This window comes from Equus quagga, chromosome 17 (assembly GCF_021613505.1).
Source record: "Equus quagga isolate Etosha38 chromosome 17, UCLA_HA_Equagga_1.0, whole genome shotgun sequence".
Taxonomy (NCBI): domain Eukaryota; kingdom Metazoa; phylum Chordata; class Mammalia; order Perissodactyla; family Equidae; genus Equus; species Equus quagga.
Genome location: NC_060283.1, coordinates 58,118,322 through 58,137,044, shown reverse-complemented (window position 1 = coordinate 58,137,044; position 18,723 = coordinate 58,118,322). Strand labels below are relative to the sequence as shown.

General features: G+C 39.4%; 1 long non-coding RNA gene across 1 annotated transcript; it reads left to right on the top strand.

Moving 5' to 3' along the window:
* Positions 1-2,211: 2,211 nt before the first annotated feature.
* LOC124229657 (uncharacterized) lies at positions 2,212-5,728 on the top strand. Its single transcript, XR_006885924.1, has 3 exons — positions 2,212-2,311; positions 4,165-4,286; positions 5,669-5,728. It is a non-coding gene; the product is annotated as an uncharacterized LOC124229657 (long non-coding RNA).
* Positions 5,729-18,723: the final 12,995 nt, after the last annotated feature.

Here is an 18,723-nt window from a genome sequence, read left to right as displayed (position 1 = left end):
ATGGGATGGAAATGACAGCAAGATTTACCTTCTTGCAAAACAACTTTTCTAATAGTAAAGTAACTTTCAATCAAAGTAAATACTTCTTTCTTTCACTTCCTAAATGGCATTAAGTCTAATTATTTATCACCTAGATTTTTTAACCATACTAGGGAGATAAGATAAATTTTAAATTTACCTAAATGACCAGAAAGATAAAGAGAGAAAAGGACTTTATTAATATGTTGTAAGTTTTGGTGAGTAGCTTGAAAGTTTTTCCTTTTCTGTCCTTGGCTTCCTCCACTTGCCAAGCTACACTCTCATAGTAAGAAGCATGAGATTAACCAATGTTCCAGCCTCACTTCTGTTCTTTTAACTTTTGAGATATTTAATTAATGAGTAGTTATTAATTCGTAGAAACAACCCAGCAGCTGGTTTGGGATTTTAAAAGAGCATACTTATGCAATACATATATAACAGCATGTATATACACACACACACATACATACATACATATATACATATGTGTTTATACATGCATATGTGTAAATACACACATACATTCTAATTGTGACTTAAGTTGTGTTTAAAGATGTAGATTTATCAGCTATTTCCTTTTGATTTGACAATGAAAACATTCCCCAACTTGGGGAAGGTCGCCCCTGCTCTCTATAAATCACAGCTCAGAGAGATGGAGACTCTTATATTAGCAATAATTCACTGAAGTCACAACTGACCCACAGTTAATCAGTCTCCTACCTCCCGTGGTGGCCTGACCTGCTGGATTATTTTATCCACGTGTGTTCTGGAGAAGCTTTGGTTTGGCTCTCTCCCCGGTGCTGCCACCCCAAGGACTCAGGCATTACGTGAAACAGCTGCTCACAGACAAGGCAGCCATGAGAATCTGAACGTATTTTATCGAAGTATATCACTTGTCTCAAGTTTAAATAAAGAGAAAAGAATTAAAAAGATAATGATGTGTTTTATAATAGAAACACTATTTCTGTAAATAGAAATTTGTCCAACTGTTTTCCTTTGAACTATTAAAGTATAGATGGGGGTTTTCTGCAATTGCTGAGCGATGACTATGCTCTTGCTTTAACTCACAGCCTACATTAATACTTTGCTCCATGTACAGAATGCCTTAAAATCCACGACAGGTTTAGAAGTAAAAGAGCCTTCTGTGTTCTGAGCAAAACAACTTGAAAGAGGAACACTTTATTTCATAGTAAGGGGTCTGTGGCTTGATCTCACTGCATATTTAAATACCTTTGTGCTACCAAATATATATCATGGATTTATGAATTCACAGAGGAAATATGTTGGTGTAGAACTTTCTACTTGAACGGTAGGAACCACCAAGGCAGAGCGCCATTCGTATCATATCCGGGCACAGGCTATCGAGACAACACGACTGTTGACACTAACCTTGGCCAGGTGGCTGTAGGAGCGTTTGACAGGCTCCTCCCCAAACCCAGAATCTAGTCGAATCATGAGAAAAGCGCCAATCAAACCCAAATTGAGGGATATTCTACAAAATTCCTGACAAGTACTATAAAAAATTGTCAAAAACAAGGAAAATCTGAGAAACTGTCACTGCCTCCAGATGCCTAAGGAAACATAGTGGGTAAATATGTGGTATCCTAGATGGAAAACCAGAATAAAAAAGGGACATTAGGCAAAAACTAAGGAAATCTGAATATAGCATAGACTTTAGCTGGTAACAATGTGTCAACATTGGTCCATTAGTTGTGACAAATACTAAAGTGATCACACTAAATTAAGACATTAACAATGGAGGAAATGGGGTGTGGAGTACATGAAAACTCCCTTAACTTTTCTGTAATTCTAAAAGTATTCTAAAATCAAAAATTATTTTTACAAAACCGAGGAACTAAAAAAATTAAAAATAATTCACCCCGAAACTTCAAAGAAGAGAGGTGCGAGGCCTCACTTCTCCATAGTCAGTCTTCTTTGTGTTTTGGTCAGATAAGTTATAGAAGGAACGTCTAAACATGGTCCCAGTTTGTAGCACTGAGGCCTTTTGGCCTTTTTTGAAATGGTTAGTCCTGTTGGATACAGTGCCTATGTCGTTGGGCATTATTAGTTACACACAGAAATGATCTGTGGAGAAGGAAGAATGTAGTGGCTTTCTGAAACTGTGATCTTGAGTAATGTAACATGATAATCACAATAAAAATGAAATTTCTCTCTTGACCCCTCCTTTTTATAGGACTGTGTGACAAGACTTACTTGTCGGTGCAAGAAGGGCAACAGCTGAGGAATTCTCCTCTCGGTGACAGATGACACGCTCTGTGCCCAGATCTTCCAAGTAAGTGTTCGCACGCTTAACTGTACTATGTGTTGTATGAGTTTTTTTAGATGCTCACCAGGGCACACGGGAATGGTAGAGGAGGGGAAAACTCATTGCTAAACGTGGCTCATCATATTCTACCTTCTAATCCCTTTGTGGTTTTCTTTTTTACCACATGGTCAAGATTCACCATACATTTATCTGTTTCTTGTACGACAATGTAAGTTTTTAGGTTCTTTTTGGCTAAGATAAAATGCTTGTTTTCTATTTAGAAATGTTGGGCTTGGGCATGGAAGAAACCAGTATTCCCCCATCGTTTCCCTGGTCCTTATGACAGATAACATGCTTAACCACTGACAAGGCAACCACGGGGATTTAGTTACTCCACACACATTGACCACCTAGTACTTGCAGGGCCCTGTTATAACAGGCGTTAGGGTTACTTAGGGAACAAGATGGACATGGTTCCTGTTCTCTTGGAATTCTGTTGAAGATTGAGGGCTGTGAAAGATAATAATTTACTAGATGAAATGATTGCAAATTGTCCCAAGGAATACAAGGAAAACAAAGTGAGTGTCATGAAAATAATTACGTGAGGTGGAGTGGATACCCTCTTTATGTAGGAATCCCCAAGATGCTGCCATTTCAGCCTAGAAGGAGATCCTTTTCTGGTACTTGGTTTACACTTTTAGATTTCCTGATAAACTAACTTAGAGCAGAGGAAGTAACGACACCATATAATTAGCAATTTATAAAACGGAACTATTTACAACATGAGTTCAAAATGTAAAATGTATGTACCCTTCAATTCAGCAATTCCAGTTCTTCATAATTAGTGGTGATTTGTGGAGATTATTAAATACCCATGCCTGGGATCCACTCCCAGAGATTCTGTTAACTGGTTTGGTGGGGGGAGAAGTGGGGAGCATGGGCAGTAAGTACTTTTAAAATTTCCCCAGATGATTCTAATGTGAAGCCAGATTTGAGAAACACTAACCATAGAGAAAGACTCACTCCTAGGGACCAGGAGCCAGTACAATGATATTACTACAGCACTGTTTCTAATAGGAAAAAGATCACAACATCAATGCCTATCAATAAAACGTCAGTGAAAGTGACGTGGTACATGTTTTTTCTATATAATTCTATGGAATAATGAGGTAGGTCAATATATACTGATTTGGAAAGATCTCTAAGACATGAAAACAGCAAGTTGCAGAATATGATGTATAGTCTGATACCACATATGTAAATATACCCACACAAATCTGTGTAATTCTTTATGCACATATGAATGCACGTCTGGGTTGGCTACTGTTCAGATAGGTAAGAAAGGTGCTATCGGAACTTCAGAAAGATTCAAGCCGAGTGTAGATTCAAGGACAGTAGGAGAAGATTAGGAAGACTACTTCCCATTATCCCTCAGAAAATGAAGCATGATATCAAGATTTAGGATATGAATTTGAAAGATGATGTCACTGCACTTCCCAAAATGTCCATGGCTGTGTGTGCTGCAGTGGAAAGGTGATGGGAGAAAGGGGCTGGGGACCTGGAAAGAGAGGCCACAGGGACTCACTTTGACCACTGCACTCATTGCTATGCTCTCCCTTTGATGCCACTGTCCCTTCCTCTCCTCTCCCTCAGTTCTGCCTGATCTGTGGATCTCTGGGATAGAAACCCTCTGCATTTGCACACACACGCCCCCTACAAGGACACACAGTCTCATTGACAATGCACACCCCCTGCCCTTTCTTTGGCAACCAGGTATAGCCCTGGAGAATTAGATCATGCTAAGAGCTTCTGATTATTTATCAAAGGAGGTGAGTTTTGAATGCTTATAATTGTGATGTGAAAAATTTTTATATATGTAGATTCACAGATTCCCCCTTCACCTTTTGTCCTCGGATGGAAGAGAAAATCTTCTGAGTAGTTCCTGTGAGGAAAGCAATCAAAACAAAGACCCCCTTTGCTCAAGGGTTACATTGGAAGGCAGGTGAGAACTTTCTGGAGTGTGCTATGGGGGACACCGAATGGGGGTGGGGGACCAAGACAGCTGGACAGGGAGGAGGTCTCTAGGGGTAGAAGGGAGAAAGGGAGAGACTTGGGAATTTTGCAGTACTAGAGAATGAGAGACGACAGGAAATTGTAATGAGTTGTAGTGAACTAAGTTCTTGGAGTTCTTTGATGTTTTAGAGAGAGAGAAGTGAACGAAATGTGGAAACTCCTGTTTGGGCTGGATTTCTTTAATTGTGATGACACAGTGTTATGGCTGATGCATATTAGATGCTCAAAGTTTATGATGAATAGATAACTTTGGATAATAACATGTAACTGCATCAATTAAACGAATTCTATTTGAAACCACAAGGAAAAGCAAGATGATTTTTAAAAAGTCAATTTAAAAAATAAGTGTGTCAATTAGCAAGTGAATAAGTGGCAACAACATTTATTAGAATTTTCGGATTCCTGTTTTAACCAGGGCTGTGAGCTAACTTGGTATTCTTATTTCTCAGGTGTAGGGTCTCTCCATAAGCCACAGACAGAGTATAGATTTATTCTGTGCTCCTATTTTGGTGATAGTGCAATATACAGCGCCTGTTGTAATATTGCCGATTGACTGAGCCAGGTTTAGAACAACCTGTTTTTGTTGATGAACTACTCACTTTAGACATGGAATGGGTAAAAAAGATATTATTTATGATTTTGAAAAAATTATATTAATGCAAATGTGTAGTGGAGTTCCCTAGTGTCTACTTACTGAGTGCCATGCATTTAGCACACGCAACACTTTGTACAGAGTACTGAAAAAAGATCAGAAATACAATCAAATTAGGTTAAAAAAAAAAGCCTCTTGGGTCTCAGGGAATTTTATTCAACGAACATTTATTAAGTACCTACTGTGTCCCATGCACTGTGCTGGATGCTGCAGATACAGTTGTGAGTAAAAACCTGAGCTAACAGTCTGGTGAGGGACAGAAACACTGGTAAGTGATCACCCAAATAAACATCAAGGTATAACTGAGATGAGTGTTTGAAAGAGGCTATAAATGTGGCTATGAGAACATGGAGTTGGAAAAGCTTGTGGGCATCAGCGAGGTCCTCCCTGGGGAAAGGGCTATTGGGTTGAGAACAGGAAGAGAAGAGGTAACAGGCGAGGGGGACGAGGCTTCCAGGCAAAGGGAGGAGTCGTGCACAAGCCCTCTTAACAGGGCTGCCATAGAAATGAAGCCAACTGACATAGAAGAAACACTGAAGCAAGTTAGAAGAAAATCAAATGAGAGTAAAATGGAAAAATAGATTAAAGGTGGCTGCTTAATTGTCTTTCTTTTCTGGCAAGTCAAAAGATATTTGAAATTTAAAAATTTGCCTTCTCAGTTGAGTCTGTATCTGCAAAGTAACTGAGGAATGCCATGGATTCAGCAGACTGTAACAAAAGGTAAGTGACAGCAAACAAAAAAAGTCTTGAGAACACAAAATGTGTAAAGGGTTTTAGCGATCTTTCCTCTTGTGAGGAAGGGGGGAGACAGATCATGTTATTCTCACTTCATAGTGAAAACTTCAAATAAGAGGGACATTGGCCTCGTCAGCACCAGAAACTCAACATGCATTTCTTGCCTCCTACCAATCATTTTGCCCAAGTAATTGAGTTGATGTGTGTTCCTTGCAGATGCAGTTTCTCAACATCATAGATATTTATTTTGTATTTCCCCAAATATTGGGATCGTTAAAGGTGTTTAGTAAAGTTCTGTTGAATTAGAATGGAATGTGCTGTCATAAATCCCTTATGCATTCCTGAAGAAAAGGATTGTTGGTTCATTCAGTATAGAGTGGACAATAATTGTGAAAATTTGAAGTTCTTCATAGGAAATGTCTTTTTCATTTGTGAGAATCACTTTCTTGGTATAATGAAACACTATATTAGGTTTAAAAGTTTGTATCACTTCCCTTGGATATATCTTTTTAGGTAAAACAAGAATGAACTTGGATGTGTGAAGAATTAACGTGTGTGTGTAAACAGCAAGATGTTAATAGTTATTTCTGAGTGGCAAAATTATGAGTGAATTTCCTTTTGCTTATCTATATTTCCTATTTTTCTTCTGTGATTGTGGTTTGCTTACACAATAAATAAATAAATAACAAAATAATTTAAAAAGCCAACAATATGGATTAGATATAAGTACAATATGCAGAGTTCATGTAAGAGGCCACTTGTTAAACTTTCACTTAAAGTTCAGGACTTTTTTCCCTTACGCATACATAGCTCAGTTCATGTCTGTGTGATAACTACGTGAAAACTTGCCAATGACAGGCACTTAAATAAAAGTGGCCTGCACATAATTCCATGCACCAACAGCTACTTCTCTAGATTTTAGCCCTTAGTTGACATATCCACTTTGCCCAATAATCTGCTTACCAAAGCTCTTCTATCACCTGCAATTTATTTCCTTGTCTGAGCTTTGTCTATAAATTATAGTCCACATTTGGTGGATGAGATCTATATGGAAATCACATCATCTTATTGACTTTTCCCACTTAATAAATTGAATAAAAAGTAGTGTTCATGGTTCTGAATCTCTGAAGCCCTAACAAGTAGCATTTAGTAAACCACACATTATTTTAATCACAATTGGCCCCATCAGGAATCACACTGTATTTGTGATTTATTCAGATAATCATTACGTAGTTCATAAATCCTAACCTCAAACTTAAAACAAGAGGTGAATAGTTGAATTATTCCTCTATTGGAAGATTGACTAGGGAGATCTGGCTTACTTCTAACTAATTATTCAACCACTGACAACTATTTTAGCTTCAGAGAGGCTTAAATACAAAATGAGAGGAATAAGTGGGGTAAGATTCAACATCTCTTTTTACTGCAAAGTTCTATGGTTTTTGATTTTTGAACAGCACCATTATTATTAATGGCCATCTATTGAGGGTTCAGGTATATTAGCTCCATTAATCCTCACAACAGCTCTGAGGTGGGTATATAATTTTCACTTTGCAGATCAAAAAGTCAGAAAGGTAAAGTAATGTGCTAGTTACACACAGTAAAAGTGTCAAAAACAGAAATAGAGCCTGGTTTTGATGCAGTCTACACCTAAGCTCTTAACTACGGCTTCCTATTGGTTGAGGGAAGGATAAGTACATGAGAAAAACTGTGTGGATTGTGTCTCAGCTCTTCAGTTATGGTAGAATTCAATCTTGGCTTGTAAAAAATGATCCATTCAAAAGTTATGTTTCAGAAGAAGAAGGGCTGAAAGACAGAAAGGAACTACTAAGACGCTAGCGATGCTGAGGGCAGAGAGACCTTGCGAGGCCTGGGAACCACAAAGTGGAAAAGAGAGCACAATAGTGATAGGCTCACCCTCCTGGCATTTACTAACCAGAGAAAACTTATGCGTATGATCATTCATTAAAAGAATCATTACCTATAGAACTTGAAAGATGAACGAAAGCCAACCAAGCTGGATTTGATCTGGTCCACAACTGCCTCCTCAGGGGTCCCCTCACTACTCCTTTCCCTTCCAGAGCATGCTGCAGTCACACTGACCTTCCCAACTCAGGGCCTGCCACTGCTGCCTCCTTCACCTGGAGCACCTTCCACACGTCTTTTCATGGCTGCCTCCTAAGATCATTCAGATTTCAGTCCAAGGTCTTCAGGAAGACCTTCCCCAATCATGCTATCTTAAGCAGCTGCTATCTTGATCATTCCTTAGGCCAGCATTAGGTTTTATTTTCCTCATAGCCTTTATAAGTTTTATATCTTTAATTTGTTTTCTAATGTATTTAGGAAGTGAGCTCTATGATCTCAAGGACTCATACATCTGGTCCTACACTGAATCTCAAGCTCCCATCTCATAATAAGCTCAAAGCAAGTATTCCTTGGACGGGTCAACGAATGAAAGAATGCTATGGCTTTTGGTGCTGGCCAATTATAATTGTGACCCAAGACAGTTTGGCGCACCAAAATTCGAGAACTAGGAAAAACTTGGATGGCTAGATGAGAAGAACGGCAATGAGAAGAGAATTGCCTATTAGAAGCCATTCTGTAAAGATTAAGGCTTTGGCATTATTTAGTCAAAGGAAGGAAAAATGGTGGCTTAAAAGCAATTTAATTACATAAAGTGTCACTATTAAGAAAATAGTCATCAGTTGTTCTTAATATAAGACTAACGGGGATGAATGAAGAGATTTCCAGTTAAAAATAATTAACTTACCAGCTGGGGATCGTGAGGTACTGCGGAAGGCTTCTGAAATGCTCCCTCTTAAGAACATGTACAAGCTCGCTAAAGGACCAGGAAGGGATAATAAGATGACTGATTTTTGGGGATATTTATACTCCTTTCATCACTAAGTTTTTAACCTGTATTATTTCTTTAACACTCAATAAATCCCATCCCTGCGTAAGTAGGAGACTGGTATTATTTTTCTGCTTTTGCTCTTAGAGTTACCTTGTTAGAGGTCATGCCACATCCAGGGCAAGCTGGGGCCAGAGCTTAGGAATCCTGTCTTCTGAGGGAGATGGTGAGCCACGTGGAAACGGAGTCAGCGTGATTCTGTACATGGTTAGCATGCTGCTTCCCTTGGCGGTGGGGGTGTAAGGTTTCTCAAGGAACGACATTTATAGTGATTAAAATTGCTCAGAGCTTGCTTCATTGTGTAATTCTGATACCGTAGTATGTGATTCTGGCAAGAGGGGAAGATGAAGGGGACAGGAAATCCCAGACGGGGGCACAGAAGGGCGCGCAGTCTGGATTCTTCCGCAAGAAGAGGGGCTGAGGCGGAGGAGGACACTCACCGGCTGGTGCGACTTCTGCTCAGGAGCGCCTCTGGTGACCTTCGGAGAAGGCCCCGAAAGACAATGACGGTCTGGCAGCCCACTATCATCCTACAGTACTTAGTGTAGCTCCAAAAGAATCCTGCGGAAGAGGCGTTTGGGAGTTGATACTTTTCTGGGAAATAAAGTGCAAAATGTCTTCCAGGGCAAAAATGTTAAGAAGAAATTCTAAATATGTGTATATCTTAAAAGCCAGTAATTCCACTCCTAGGTATATGCCCTACAAAAACATCTACACATGTGCATAAAGATGTATGTAAACATTCTTAGCAACATTATTCATAATAGCACAAAACTGGAAACAACTCAAATGTCCATCCACACTAGAAAGGACGAGTAAAGTACGATGCATTCATCTGATGATATATTACACAGCGATAAGAATGAACAGACCACAGGTACATAGTTCTATGCAGATCAATCTCACATCGTCGTGTTGAGTTAAAGAACTCAGGTGAAAAAATATCTACTGTATGATGTTACTCGAATAAAGTTCAAAACCAAGTGACACTAACTGGTGGCGTTTGAAGGCAGATGGTGGTTAGCTCTGCGAGAAGGGTGGGCTAGTGATGGAGAGCGAAGGGGTTACGTGGATCTATTCCCGTTGTGATAACTCATCAAGCCGTGCGCTTAAGGTTTTTGCGCTTTTCTGAATGTATGTTATACTTTAATAAAAAGTTCAATAAGGAAAAGAAGTAATACCACCCTCCAAAGTAAAATGGATAACACTGGATGAAGTCATAGGGACAGAGGGACCCTATTTTCAAGCCTGTTTTAGGGGCTTCAGACATGAGTGTGGCTCTCCCCATTCTGAGGATGGGCAGCAACTGCAGGGACAGGAATAGCCCATGGCTGACGGTGCATTTATTTCTTCTTGTCCTGGTCAAGGTTTTCTAATTTGGGCCCAGGAGAGGATCCATGTCTCCGGGAGGCCACACTGTGGCACGTTAGGCATTCTCTAGGGACAGCAGCCTCAGTGGGAGTGTTTGGAGGAGTTTAGAGGAGAGGACAGCACAAAGGGCATGCTTGTCCTGCTGTAAACCAGCATCAGGATTAAAAAATGCTACACACCTGTTCCTCAGTAATTATGAATTTCAACGTACGATTTCCAGCTTTTTAATTGCGTGACACATTCTTTTACATCAAAAGAGTGTGAGCTTTTCTTATCTGGAGGAAGATGGGACCATTACAGCTGGGAATAAGGCAAAATGGACTTGCCATGGCCCTTTCCTTAGCTTGTAATGAACTATTTGTAGTCAAGACCAAGCACAGAGATTGATTCTCATCAAGTGGGATTCTTTACAGAGTGAAAACATTGTCTGCCCTGGAGGTGAGCCCCATGGGACCGTTCCTGCCGTGCTCTTTCAAATGAACAGATTAAATCCCTCATAAGATGCTTCTTCTGACACATTGCGTTGTATATATTAAAATACCCTGGTGTCCTTGTGGTGGTTAGAATCCTTGCAGCTTCCACGCACATAGCCTGTGTACCAGTTGGCAGGGTGATTTTTTTTTCCTCCCCTGAATGTGTAGAGGAAGAACCAGATTGCTGTTTGTTGAAATAGACTGTATATCTCACAAGTCCCATTTCAATAATCTAGAGGCAAGAATGAATTTGGGATTGGAAAGGGCATTACGACACGGCTAAGTAAATAGCATGAGGTCCCTCAACACCTGGCTAGCCAGCAATGTTACAGTGTGACTTCAAGGCTTTACATTTCACACTCTCTTTCTTCGGCAAACAGAGTCGGAAAGGTCTTACACAGAAACAGAATTTTAAGTCTGAACTTTCAGGAAACTTGGTCTTCGAACTCTAAAGCTGTCACATAATCCCCTGAGAATGGCCAAAAACTTTCCAACTAAAACTTTTTATGTCTCTAATAATTCTTAAATCCAATATGCCTTAGGTTTTCTCTCAGATTTTGTCTTTTGAGATGTATACATATTCTTGTACATTTCTCCAGCTTTAAGACTGGACTCTGCCATTGTAGGTGCAGAGACCATTGACAGGGCTGTGCATCGATATTGTAGGTCCAGAAATGCAAGATGTCCTGGCAAAGGGAGGAGGACCTCTGCTTGGGGCTTGGAAGAGTGAGGAGTCAGCAGGTTCTGAGTGTTCAGGTTTTGTGTGTGGTTTGACCCCATTTCTTCTCTCAAATTCTATGTCTTTAGGTGTGAAGGAGTGGGACCGTCTACAGGCATTGTGTGTGAGCAGAATTTTTATAGTCTGCCTTCTCATGATGATCTATTTTTCCTAGAATGTTGAAGAAAAATAGATAAGCTTCCATCTCCCCTCATGCTACTATCCTCCTCACACCTGGCTTGTCATTCTGGCTTCTTCAGTTCATTCGCTGTGTCTCTGTACCTCAGGACCTTTGGATATGCCATTCTTTCTCCCTGGCTTGACCTCCCCACCTTTCTTTCAATGACCGTTTTTTCCTGTCCTTCAAGTCTTGGTTTAGATGTCATCTCCTCGGAAAGGCCTTGCCTACCACACTATCTAAAGTAGATTCTACTCCCCCCACTCATACTGCAGCACTCCATTTGGTGGACTCACGGCATTTATAAGAATTTCATTATTTGTTTACTCGATTATTGTGCATCTCTGGTTATAAAGTAAATTCCATGAGGCAGCACTCATGGCTCTTGCGCATGTTTGTAGTCCTCTAACTTAGCACAGTTTCTGACATATGGTACACTCAATGAATATTTGTTGAATAAGAGAATAAACAAACTCATTTTGGGTGACACTTTTTTTTTCCTTTTTACTATATTAGCTTTTTCCTGAGGCTGGTGTCTTAGATGTTTTTCTCTCTGGGAGACTGTTTTATTTATTTTTTAAATAAAAAAATAAAGAGAAGCATTGTTACAGTTTTGGAGAAAGGGAGAAAGAATTGCTCTCATTTTCTCTTTCCAGCCCTGTATTAGTTATCTATTGCTGCCTAACAAATTACCTAAAATTTAACAGCCCCAAACAACAATAAACATTTGTTATTCCCCACAGTTTCTATGGATCAGAAACTCAGGACCAGCTTAAGTGAGTGGTTCTGGCTCAGAGGCCCTCTTGATGTTGTAATCAAGATGTCAGTTGGGGCTGTTGTCATCTGCAGACTTGACCAGGGCTGGAGGACCCACTTCCTGGGTGGTCCACATGCGGCTAGCTGGTAGGGGCTAGCTATTGATGGGAAGATTCGGTTCCTTGCCTTGTGGGTCTCCCTGGATGGCTGCTTGAGTGTCTTCACAAAACAGCAGCTGGCTTCCTCCAGAGAAAGTGATCCAAGAGAGCGAGCTGAAGCTGCAGTGTCCTTTATGACAGAGCCTCGGGAGTCACACGCCTGTATTTTCCATATGCCATTTGTTACTCGTTTGTATTCAGTGTGGGAGGGGACTACGCAAGGGTGTGAATACCAGGAGGAGGTCGTGTTGGAGGCTGGCTTCCACAAATCCCAACGTAGTTGAGTCTTTTGGTTTCTAGGGTGTTTCATCCTGTTTCTCTCCCTCAGTCGGCCAATAGCAATGTCAATTCTCTTGTAAGGAGACGTCTCAGGACACAGAGACACCTTAGTAGAGATCTGCATGCAAGAAAACAGTATTGTTTGTGTTTATTCATATCAATTTCTGCATGCACAGACATCTCCCTTGGCCTACCACTGTGCCTGCATAAATAACAGACGCGTAGAAGGTTCTCCACAAGTATAATTTTTTTGAATGAGAGAGTGAAAAAATAAACAAAGGGATCACGTTTTCTCCCTCATGAACCTGAGGGCTGGTTTTGTGCTGTGACTTACATGCACAATTGCCCACCTTCAGAAATACACATCAATTTTAATAAAAAAGAATTAAACATACTGTTAACTTTTAACTTTCATAGTCTGGGTAGATGCCCATCAGACCCCAGACCCATCCAGCACTAGCCAGAGATTCCTTCACTTTCACACATGGGCAGTTTTACTCCTTTCTTCTTCTCTGGCTTAAAAAAAAGTATTTGCATTTGGTGGAGTTTATTCCAATGATTAAATTTAATGCCTAAACAGAATGGGTATTTTTAATCCTGTGCCTACTTGCCTGAGTCAAAATTCATCACTAAAACTATTCTATAAATGTTATCCCTATGGACCCAACTACCATCATTAAATTCATGTTCTACTTATTTGTAAAATGCTTTTGGAATTTTAAAAATATCTACACTCCAATAATACCTACTCAAGTTATCTTTCCTTAAAAGGTTCAGAGACTGTAAGATCCAACTTTAGCAGTGGAGCATCGAGTGACATTTTATACCAGAAGAATGCCATTCATTGTGATTCTCATTTAAGCGATGTGCTGGCTAAGCTTTGCTAGAGAATTCCTAGAGCGTTGCCAGAAAATTAAAATTAGGGACTCTCATCCAGTGCTTGTGGGAGTATACATTTATGGAATAACTACTTTGTAGATCAATTTAACAATATCTAGTAGAATTGAAATTGTATGTGGTCCAGTAGTTCCAGTCCTGAGTATATATATATTAGGAATATGCAACCATACGAGCACGAAAATGTGCACAGCAGCATCATTATAGTGAAAAATTTGAAAACCATAAAAGGTAAAAACACAAATGGATGACAATACAAACTGTTAAAAATATGAAATATCGATGTAACTCATACGATGGAATATTCTACAGAAGCAAAAATGAATAAAATAGTACATATATCAATATAGACAAGTCTCACAGATATTACATTGAAAGATAAAAAGAAAATTGTATAAGCACACAGTGTTTGATTCCATTTCATAGCTTAAAACATGCAAACCAATATTATATATTGTTTATGGCCTGAACAGACAGAATAAACAGCAATATTAATGAAAATGACAAACCTCAAATTTAATACAGAAATTTTCTTTGTAGGAGGGAGGGAGGGAGGGAAAATGGGATCTGGGGTAGGTAGAGAGAGGGAATTTGTTGTAGTTTTAATGTTTTATTTCTTGTGTTCGACTTTAGGTGTATAGGTTTTTGTTTTATTTTTACTTTGCAGAATATTTCATAATTTCAAAAATCCAAATGAAGTGCTAACATCTTCTGAGAACTATAAACTTGGTCTTTTGATGGTGAGAATTGGGACAGAGCTATGACAATGCTCAGCATGTGTGCAAACAGCATTTGTGCTACATTTGTGCTGGAGTTCCTCTTTATATGAACTCCTGCTGTTTCCAACACTGACTGCACCTTTTATCCAGGTGACCGTTTTGTGTGAAATCAGATGTACTCCTTCCTACTTTCATCTGTGAAAGTGAGTTGGTTTCATTAGGTCATTTTTGGCCTCATGTATTGTTTGGGTGTAATGTTTGATTTAGGTATAAACATTTGGGTATTGAAAATGAAGACCCTGGGAAATACATCTAGGTTCATAAAAGGGAGAATTAGTCTCTTAAGAATTTCTAAACTGCTTCCCCCACATATTCTAAATAATCTTTTAGATATAAACATTTCACAAATATTTGCTCTTCTGCTCTTTCCATTTGCCTTTGTAGTGTTGCAAAAGAGTTCAGGAAAAGGAGGGGAGGAAGAGATGAAGGAAGGAGCATGCTGAGGGTGGCTAGCTTTATTTCTGTATATGATGTAGTTCCTACACTTTGATCACTAGGCAAGTGCTTAGAGATTTGCTGACTAAGTTTCTGTAAGTGCTTTGGAATTTCCCTCATGTTCTACCCTTGGTTGGAGAAATACAGGTCTTGACGCTTGGCATTGGCTATCTTGGAATGGCTGGACTACTCTGAGTTCTAATAACTAGTTATGCAACATTTCAGTCAACAACAGACCTCATACATGTCAGTGGTCCCAAAAAGTTAGTGCCATATAGCCTATGTGTACAGTAGGCTATACCATCTAGCTTTGTGTAAGTGCATGCTATGATGTTTGTGTAATGGCAAAATTGCCTAACAATGCATTTCTCTGAACATATCCCCATTATTAAGCAACACATGATTGTATATCTAAATATCTATGATCTTTAGAAAAGACACCCTAGTGTTCACTGAGTGAAATTTCCAGCAACCCAGCTGTCAGAAATAGAGCAAAAAACAAACAAACCAACCCACCAACCAACAAACAAAAACCTAGAGAATAAGGTAAAGCAAATCCCAGATGCAAGGACATAGTTGTCCCAAGTTTCATTAAGCATTGGTTCTCACCCTTGGCCACGTACTGAAATCACGTGGGGAGCTGTAAAAAAATACTGCTGCCTGGTCTCACTCCCAGAGATTATGATTTACTTAGTATGGATGCAGCTGGAGCATCAGGGTTTTAAAGAACCTTCCAGGTGATTCCAATGTACAGTAAAGTTTATGAACCACTGCATTAAATTGTTTAAATTTTTTTCTATATGAGAGGGCCTGAAAGTGCTATTCAAAACTTATTGACTCCTAATTCACATATAGTCCTAACCAATGTTGAGTCACTTCATGCAGATTAAAAGTAACTAGTTAAAGGTTAATGCAATCCAGAGCAGGCCCGATGCAAACAGAAATGAGAGTTGGCAGCCAGAATGCAAGGAGGAGGAGTAATGTCCATTCTTCCCTCTGTGTGAGTAGGAGAAACCTATTAATAGTATTCCTGAGTGTTAAGCATCTGTGACATGGTCTCATGAGTACTTAGCAGTGCTTTGGACATAGTGAGCACTTAATACATATTCATTGAGTAAATGGACGAATAAAAGAAGGAAATGTTGAATAAGAGGAATCCTCAGTGAAAGACTCATGCTTGTGAGAACTAAAGTCACCTAGCAATTCTATAACACTTCCCAAATAAAGAAGTTCAAAGCCCAGTATCTCTATTCTATTTATCCCCTAGCATTTGTAGAATGGAACTATATCTTTGTAAGGTTGATTCTCCCTAATCCTGAACAGGGATGGAGATTTCTGCTCCTCTCGGTTCTGGTTTGCCTTCACCTATCATTCAGTTCCCTCCCAGGAAGCTAGAAAAGGGAAGATGTTTCCTTACAGCTGTCCCAGCATCAAGAGGTTCCCAAAATAAAATTAAACAGTGAACATTCAAGGACATTTCAAGATGAGATATGCTTCTTTTTTACTTTCTCAGCAGTGCTTTAAGTATTGAAAAGAACATTTGATGAAGATCGTTCTGGGGATATTGTTAATTTCCTTGCCAGCTCAGGGAGCATGTTCCATTTCCCACTGCCCCGTGCTTGCACCTCTGCCCTCTGCCCCCAGCTGCTGTAAACTTGCTCACAGAAGCTGTGCTTTCGCTTTGAGATAGCAGTAAGGTCCCCTACATCACTTCTGGTAAAGGGGCTTCATCTCAGGATATTTACACCACTTCAGGTTGAATTAAGTTCTCTTTAACCTTCCCAAGGAAAGCAGGAAAATATGAAGTGCCTGCTCCCCTTCTCCCTTTGCTAAATCAATACTGCACTTGATGGCTTCCACTTGACTCATTATGTGCAATATTAGATAAATTTTTTTCAACTAACATTGAAGAAGATTGGACCAAAAAATGAAGTGCCTAACTATGTCAGACTAATGAAGACAGGGAAAAAGTCCAGGAAATAATTTTGCTTGACTATTTTTGTCTTGTCGAGAGATTTTCACATATTGAGATATATGGGGTAACTATTCAGGTTCAGTCAAACTGATTCAGCTGGCACTAAAGGACCCTGACTTATGGCCCATCGAACATACATTGTACATCTGCTTTAACCATTAAAGTAGAGAATGCACTCTCTTCAGAATGCATACTTCCCCTCCTTTGCCCTACTGGTAATGCCTGTATTATTCCCTTTCCCAACATCAAGGTCACGTTGACCTGTTAATTAGCAACTAAATGTCTCTTTGAAACTTTGAAAATGTATCCTGAGTGTGTTTTAATGCATGTTCTTTGTTCTAAAAAGATATAAGACTGTACTGAAAGCCACCCTTCTCCAGAATGCTTTCTTCTTTTCTGGAAAAGAGGTTTCTGGCTTATAATCTTCACTCTGGCTCAAGTAAAACTCACCTTATCTCTCTTATCTATAGAATGGTTATTGGTTGTTTTGCACCGACAGTCTTTTATATGAGTCCTAATGTCATGATACAAGTTTGCTGTTTCCTTTAGGTCCCCAAAACAATAGAGAAGAAAGGCATGGGAAGTGGGTTTATTTTTACTTAAAAAAAATAGAATTACTGGAGATGGCCTGGTGGTGTAGCAGATAAATTTGTGTGCTCTGCTTTGGCGGCCCAGGGTTTGCTGGTTTGGATCCTAGGTGTGGACCTACACACTGCTTATCAAGCCATGCTGTGGCAGGCATCCCACATATAAAGTAGAGGAAGATGAGCACAGATGTTAGCTCAGGGCCAATCTTCCTCAGCAAAAAGAGGAGGATTGATGGCTAATCTTCCTCAAAAAAAAATTACTGCCACTCATTTATTTAAGGAACAGTCTTACTTTTTTATGTTAAATAAAAATAAAATTTTTAATCTGAAAACAGTAATGGACAAAAGACTGAATGACATAACTCCTTGTGTTAATTAATTGATTTTTAAGAAGTTTTTTTTCTGTTTAGAAAACTAAAACTTGCTCATCAACATTTAAATACTGCAGAAGTCTATAATTTAGAAAAAGTAAGTTTTCCATAATTCCATTCCTAGCAATAGTAGGTTAGTATATATTTTTCAAGATTTTTTCTATACATAACCTAACATATATAATAATGTTACTGAACCCAGGTTCATTTTTCCCATTGCCTGGAAAGCCAAACACTGAGACAGCAAGATTGCAGCAGAGAGGGAGAGTTTAATTACACAGCATCCAAGTGAGGAAGCAAGAGAACAAGTCTCAAATCCACTTCCCAGAAACAGGTATTCAGGGATATTTATAGGGTGGGGGCAAGGCGGTCTGTAGTTTTTAGCCTCTTGATGTCAAAAAGTTGCTTATTGGACATCTGTTCATGAGTTGGAGGTCTCAACTGACCTGAAGTGGACAAGGAGTTCTAATTCCTGAAGAACAGCTCACACACCCATTAGCATGGTGACACAGGCTCCAGGGAGATGTTATCTATAGGAACTTGGTGGGAGTCAGATAGCATATTGCCTAAACAGCACAGTTAACACTGGGTGGGGAGACAACTAAAAGCTATAATCAGTAATTTCAAAAAGGAAAAAAAACCTTTAGTCCCTAGCTACTTAATCATCAATGTCTAACTGTTTGCCAGTTTCAATACCCCCTTTTGTTGTTTACCCCTCAATCTTGAGGGATATCCTGCTGATGAGGGGCAGAGGTTGTTTATCTCATTGAACCAGTCATTAGGAAGATGGTGATTCAGGTGGGCTCCTGAAGTTAGGCCTATATTATATAAGCAAGAAACCAGGTATTTAATAAGAAGTATTTCTAGAGAGACAAAAAGAAAAAGAAGGTTAATGGTGGGAGCAAATTATAAACCTTTCTGAGACCAGGCAGCGGCCAGTCAAAAATATTTCTAAGTGGCAGAGTTGAAGCATCTTCTGCAGGTTGAAATGCCTCTGATGATGTCATCAGGTTTTCACGTATCTTACACAGCAGCAGACATGAATCTCTCTTAAGTTAATATCAAGTTGTCTAGCTTCAGTTTGCAAGACG